The sequence below is a fragment of the Periophthalmus magnuspinnatus genome, chromosome 14, assembly GCF_009829125.3.
Source record: "Periophthalmus magnuspinnatus isolate fPerMag1 chromosome 14, fPerMag1.2.pri, whole genome shotgun sequence".
NCBI lineage: Eukaryota > Metazoa > Chordata > Actinopteri > Gobiiformes > Gobiidae > Periophthalmus > Periophthalmus magnuspinnatus.
Genome location: NC_047139.1, coordinates 7,834,368 through 7,842,136, shown reverse-complemented (window position 1 = coordinate 7,842,136; position 7,769 = coordinate 7,834,368).

The following is a 7,769-nucleotide window of genomic DNA, read 5'->3' as shown; positions in this document are numbered from 1 at the left end:
TGAAATGCTGACCCTGAATAATATATTACACTACAATTTTGAACATTAAGTTAACTATTAACTATTTTAAATTAAAAGGAAGAAGTTTTGCATTCATCAAAAGGTTTTACTGGACAATACTGTACAGAAATGTTGAGCCTGCAATAGATTTTCATAGTGTCTACACCAGGACTGTCCAAACTACGGCCCAGGGGCCAAATGCGGCCCTCAGACCAATTTTTGTTGGCCGTCGTGCGTCCTCCTTAACTGGCCCAATTGATCAGGAAGTACTTTTTACTACACTTGAAGAGATTCTACCTCTATAACCTGAATACCATCACATTATATTGTGAAACAGACCTAAAAATACTCTTCCAAGTTTTATTAAAGGTACAACGTCTCTGTCAAACCTGTGTTAAATGCAGCGTTTGACTCGCTGTGGCCCTCCGCTTCAAATATGTTTCAGTATGTGGCGCTTGGTGAAAAAAGTTACCTCAGTCAAATAGAAAAAGTACAGCAAAGTCACAGTTATCTTGGAAATTTAAAGTCATACCTTAAATTTCTTTATTAAGACTTGAGCATTTTCATCTGATATTGTTAAAAATGTGGGATGGTACTTCACTTTCACCTCCAGTTGCCTCCAATACGACATTATCAACACATAATATTGCATTTTAAAGGTCTATATATTCCCCCACTCACTTTTCATAGGATAAAATTAAAAATTAATGTTTTGTGTTGAATGTTTTGATATGAAAGGATGTTTTGATGGACGTACTGAGAAAACTGTTCCGGTCCAAGTGCAATGCCGCGTAATGTATTTTCAAAAGCATTCACTGCTGTGGACAGTGTACACAAAGTACACTGGAGTATGAACACTATCTGATGTATTTCAGTCAATCATGAAGAAAAGTGGTTGGTTTACAAACAGTAAATATCATAGGGGTGTAACGGATGTCCACAGAGCAGATCATCTCCGTACTTTTAATGATTTTTTAAGCAACAAAAACACCTGTAATTGAACAAATACAATAATACAAATACATATATACTGTGGGACGTTCTGGGAAAAGCAATAACATATCCATGGAAAGAGAAGTTGCATAATGCACCTTTAAAGTGAAGTACACACCTTTTTTTTTTTATAACAAATGAGTAAATTATAAGATAAGATAAGATCTGCCTTTATTAGTCCCACAGTGGGGAAATTCCTGTATTTCACCGCACAGTTAAAGAACAGAAGGAAAATGGTACATGCAATAAAACAAGATAATAGATAAATAGCCTAAAATAATCTTAAAAAATAGACTTAAAAATAGACTCTAATGTAACATCTCCATAAAGTGACTTGAGTATTGCACATAGGTGTGGATGAATGACACATGTTCAGTGTTCACAGTGTTCATTGTACAGTCTGACAGCAGCAGGAAGGAAAGACCTGAAACCTTCACACAGCGAGGGTCAGTCTGTCACTGAAGCTGCTCTCCAGGGCAGACAGAGCGTCCTGCAGAGGGTGAGACTCATGGCCCAGCATAGAAATGACCTTAGACAGGTCCCTCCTGTCCCACACCTCCTGCACTTATTTTTTTTTGTGTATTGTAAAAATAGAGATTTGTGACCAAAATCAGACGAGGCAGATGCTGTTTTCATCAAATTAGAAAACATTTTATTTAATACAAACTTCTTCACTTCAAATACTTGACTTTTCTGCGCTGGTGACTGAATAAACTCTCAGCTGGTTATTAGTGATGTGCCAAGAGGTTTATGAAAGAAGGACCAGTTACATACATTTAAATACTTAAATACTTACATGTATTTTAGCTTTAAATGTATTTCTGAAGTTGAAAACGTGTAACATAAAGTAAAGAACATTTTAGGCATCATTTTTTCCTTAAATATACTTTCGGTATTACTACTTACTAAAGGGATGCGCGTTGGACACATCTGCAGCCTGTCCGTCTGTTCTCCTCGAGGTTTCTCTTTTTCCCACTGCTTTTCTTTGCTGAGAGGAAGGATCTAAGGACAGAGGATGAATGAAGTGACCTGAGCACAGGTTACTTTATAGAGCTGCTCATTGTTAACTGATCGAACGGATGATAACCTACATTTCATCTGAACCGTGTCAAACAATGGCTGGCATGTGCCTCATTCGAGCCGTTCCCTCTTGGCTTTGTTGTCTAATAACAGCGTGTGCTCAATTTGTCAACACTCAGATAACTAAATGTACATTTGATAGTTATAATTAGCTCTATAAAATGAAAACGCATTTGCATCAATTACTTCTTACTTAAAACAACAATACACAGTGTACTAGAACACAGAGTAACGAATACCAGTGACACACTTACCCAGTTTAGAAGATGACACGTTTAAAGCTGCACTATGACACTTTTTTGATGGAGAGTCTTCACCTGTCTCCATGAAAATGTTGTTGCTGTGCTTGGAATGTTCCTCTGTAAGGCATTAAACTTATCGATGTCACATTTGTTCATTACATGTCATTTGAGTGCTCAAAAACACCGTAGAAAACTTAAAACATTAGCTTAATGCCATACTGTGGGACATGAGACAAGCAGGTGATGGACCCCACAGAAAAGTTACATTGTGCAGCTTTAAGACTAAATTAAAGTGCATGTTAGATCAGGAGTGGGCAAACTTTATGACACACAGACCACATGGGACCGGACCAGGATTTATATATATGTTTATTTTACATTAGAGATTTGGCCTAAAGCCTGAATATACAAGGATCATTGGACAAAGTGTTTTCCAAATGCGTAATTTTTTTGTTTTTTTTTTAGTTTTTCCTTGCTGAGGAGGGTCTAAGGACAGGGGGCGCTCTGGGACAGTTCTCCATTTACTTGTTTTCTGTTGAATAATTTGCTTGTTTGCTTCTGTTTCATTGTTGATTTTCTAACTTTCTGTTGGTTCAATCAATTCTCACGTTCAGCCCTAAGAGGCGCCCGCTGTTGTGATTTTGACGCCTCACAAGAATAAACTGAATTAAAATGAATAATGAATTTACTAAATTTCAGTTAAATAAACACAGCTGAACCAGGTTTATCCTCATCTGTTTTAATATAATTTGGTCATGTTCGGTGGGTCAGATTTGATTGTAAATAGGTTTTTGTAAATGTACATATTTTTAATTATGTCCACATAATTATGTCCACATTATATTGTCGTTCAATATGTTTATTTCTTATCTTTGAATGTTTTCTTAATTGTAGGTTGCCTTGTTACATCCGGCCTGGGGACAACCGGTGAAAACTAGCTCTAGTCAGCTAACTCGGGCACATTTACATTTTTTTTTGTAATGTTGATTAATGTGCATTGTCCCCTTTTAAATAAATAAATAATAAAAAAAAATAAAATAAACCCAAAAGGTGTGGCCCCCTGTAGTTTACCCATGTGTGTTGGACTGTACATTTCACCCAAACATGGTCATAATTATATTGAAGAGTTTACTACAAATCTTTCCTAGTTTTGTCTAGTTTTTAAATTTTGGTGAACCTTCTAATATTTCCTGGTTGGACGTGACATATGAAGAGGTAATCTTATAACTGTTACTTAACAAAGATCAAAACTAATCCAGGCTGCACTATATTTATCATTAAACTAATAGAAATAAATGACAAACACGGTGTCGTCTGCAGCATTCCTCTTCAGGACACACCGTTACTTCTAGTACTTTTTGTACCTTTCTTTTCAAATATTTTTTCCCACAAATTGCCACTTGACTGACGTAAAACTATGAAACAAATATTTACCGCAGGTGCTATTCCATCAAACCAAGTAATAATTAGAAAAACACGAAAACCTGTCATGCACTTTAATGTATAGGACAAAACAATATCATAAAACCACTCCCCTGACCTGCGCGCCTTTACCTTTAGAGCTGTCATCTCTTCATAAAAACCAATGCATATGCTCACCGCTGCCCCCCGGAGCCTGTCCCCTGTAATCACCAACACGGATAGTAAAATTTGTTGTGGCAGGACGAGTTGAATGAGCGGCTTTAACAGCAATGTAAATAGTGTGTGAGTGTGGAGCTGCCTGCTAATTATCTGGGCCCAGCATTCCTCCACTTCAAAGCTGCAGCAGTGTAATTACAATGCTCCGAGGTGTGCCCCATGCAGTCCCTAACACACACACACACATACACACACATATACACGCACACACACATACACACAAACACGCACAAACGCACAAGAACATGCTCAGACAAATTGCTGTGGTTATTATCAGGCTTAAATGATATTATGGAAAAGGGATGTGGGATGTGTGGGTAATTTTGTAACACCCAAGAGAAGCCCCCCCTTTTCCAGCTCCCCCCACCACAACGCCCCGCCGCTCCCTCTCCCTAACACCCCCCTGCGCCCGCTTCCTTCCTCTCGACTCCTCTTTTGAAATGCGTCCAACACTACGCAAGTGGGTAGTGCTCAGTTCATCCGCTCGAGTACATTTACTTTTTCATCAGATAGTACTGCGTGGAGTAGTTGTTAGACACTATGTATGTGTGTATTTATATATATATGTGTGTGTGTGTGTATTGACAATGGGCGGTGGGGGAACTTACCTCTCAGTGGCTCTGTGGTTACACGCACACTCAAAATGGGATTATTACTTCCGTTTTTTTGGAGTTTTAAGGCGTTAGCAGTAAAATAATCTCGCCGTTTGTGATCGTGGTTCGCTCATTTGCAGTTTACGTGTCGTTTAAGTCGTATTAAATGTTCAGAAATCAGATAATAACTAGATTTTGATGTGCGTATGGACTTAGCTGGTGTTTAAGAACGACTGGAAGCACTATATTAAACTGAGCTAATGCTGCAGGAGAAAGCGTTTAGCCTCCTCAACCTCTCCACCTTTTCCTCTTCACTACTACATTTATTTATTTATTTATCTGTATTTATCTGATTGGAACAGTGCAAGTTAATGGACAGACATGATTTAACATGAATGTAAACACACCGGATTGTAGCTAAAGGCTAATTTCCAGCTGTTGTGTATGGATTTTAATTTGATAGCATTAGCAATAACATGCACGCAATAGCTTTTGTATAAACTGACATTTTGCATGGATTTTTTTGGCTAGTTTTAGCGTTACGGCTTTAGCTTAGCGCCCGCGGTTCTGCAGGACAAAAGTGAAAGTCAAAGGTGGACCAAAACAAACAAACAAACAATAAACACAACTGCAAACTTGTCATGACTGCAAGACAAATGGACAGAAATGGTGAACCGAGAAAGAGAAAAGCAGCTATTACAGGTATTAGAAGAACGAGCTAAAAGAGCTAAGGTTCATTAATGACGCGGCTCGTTCTGCTGTACATGAAACAGGAAAAGTCAAACATCCAAAACCTGAGCTGCCATAAAAAGTGTGTTCATACGGCAGGACGGAAGAAATGAGAAGAAATGAGAGGAAGAAATGAGAGGAAGAAATGAGGAAGAAATGAGGAAGAAATGAGAAGAAATTAGGAAGAAATGAGAAGAAATGAGAAGAAATGAGAAGAAATTAGGAAGAAATGAGAAGAAATGAGAGGAAGAAATGAGAAGAAATGAGAAGAAATGAGAAGAAATGAGAAGAAATGGGAAGAAATGAGAAGAAATGAGAAGAAATGAGAAGAAATGAGAGGAAGAAATGAGAAGAAATGAGGAAGAAATGAGGAAGAAATGAGAAGAAATGAGAGGAAGAAATGAGAGGAAGAAATGAGGAAGAAATGAGCAAGAAATGAGGAAGAAATGAAGAAGAAATGAAGAAGAAATGAAGAAGAAATGAGAAGAAATGAGAAGAAATGAGAAGAAATGGGAAGAAATGGGAAGAAATGAAGAAGAAATGAAGAAGAAATGAAGAAGAAATGAGAAAGAAATGAGAAAGAAATGAGGTCTCCAACATGACACTGAGAACCAGACCTGAGCGTAATGATTGACAAGCTGCCTGTGGGGGGATGAACAGAGGAATGGGAGGAGAGAAAGAGAGAGAGAGAGAGAGAGAGGGAGGGGGAGAGAAAGAAGAGACAGAGAGAGGGGGGGGGAAGAGCGAGAAGAGAAGGAGAGGAGAGAGAGGGAGGGAGGGGGAGAAAGAAGAGACGGAGAGAGGGAGAGAGGGGGGAGAGAAAGAAGAGATAGAGATGAGAGAGAAAGAGAGGCAGAGGGGGAGAGTAAGAAGAGACGGCACGAGAGGGTGAGAAAGAGAAGAGAGAAAAGAGAAAGAGAGAAGAGAGAGAGGGTGGTAGGGGGAGAAAGAAGAGAAAGAGAGGAGCAAGAGAGGGAGGAAGAGAGAGGGACAGAGAGGGGAGAAAGAAAAGACAGAGTGTGTTTAGAGATGAGAAAGAGAGGGGGAGAGATAGGGAGAGAAAGAAAAGACAGCAAGAGAGAAAGGGTGAGAGAAGAGAGAGAGAGGAAGAGAGAGTGAAGAGAAAGAGAAGAGAGAGAAACAGAGAGAGAGAGGGAGAGACAGAAAAGAGAGCAAGAGAGACAGATGAGAGAGAGAAGAGAAAGGAGAGAAAAAGAGAGATAGGGAGAGAGCGAAAGGATAGAAAGAAAAGAGAGCAAGGCAGAGAGGGAGAGAGAGACAAGAAAGAGACCTACCGAAAGAGAGAGAGAAAGCATAGAAAGAAAAGAGAGAAGGGGTGAGAGAGAGAGAAGAGAGACCAATGAAAGAGAGGAGAGGGAGGGAGAGAGAAAAGATAGCAAGAGAGAAAGGGAAAGAGAGGATAGAAAGAAAAGAGAGCATGAAAGAGTGAGAGAAAAGCAAGAGAGAGAAAAAAGAGATGAAGGGGGGGAGAGAGAGGATAGACAGAAAAGACAGTAAGAGAGAGAGAAGAGTGAGAAAGAGATGGAGGAGGCATTAGGAGAGACGGATAGAGGGAGAGAGAAAGGATAGAAAGGAAAGAGCGCAAGAAAGAGGGAGACAGAGAGAGAAAAAGAGAGTGGGACGGACAGAGAGAGAAATGATAGAAAGAAAAGAGAGAGAGCGTGAGAGAGCGCGAGAGGGTGAAAGAAAGAGAGACGGCGCGAGGAGAGAAATAGAGAGAAGAGAGAGGGCGGAGGTAGTTTGTCCCCTGAGGAGTTAGTCTTTCATGTGCCCGCTCACTGGCGCCTTCACAGCCTCTGATTGTCTGTGAAATAAGCCCACTTTAATAAGGCGCAGTACTGCCTCCTGGGAACTACACACACACACACACACCCCCACACACCCCGACACACACACACACACACACCGCCGGGCTCTAGGCTACAGCAATAGGATCACTACAGTTAGCCTACAGGGAAAGAACAACTTATTTATGTTGGTAAGTGTGTTTAGTGAGGCGAGAGAGGCCAGAGGAGGCCGGCCCGAGGTACAGGGGGGAAACTGTGTCGGAAAAGTACAGTACTACGGCGAGAATAAACTCAAACAAGATGCAGTTAAATGTACGTGTCAAAGTGTATGAAGGTGAATTACAATATGGAAAGTACACACGCTTACGTACGCTTTGCTAAACGTGCACTGACAAGGGCAAGGGAGAAAAATAACAAGTACAAGTGCAGTTAGGAGTGGTAGAGTTGCCGCTAGTAACACAATACTTATTTTGCTATATTAAGGAACGTCCTGTGTAATAAGGATGTTACATTAGGTTTCGGTTCAACATGATTAAAAACACGGGGACTTTCTGGGTCAAAACTCCCCAAAAAACTAAAACTAAAACTAAGAAAATAATAGTTTTTGTGTTTTGTTTTTTTTACTTCATAAATAAACTAAATAAATAAATAATAAATAAATAAATAAAATAAACATAAACTTTTTT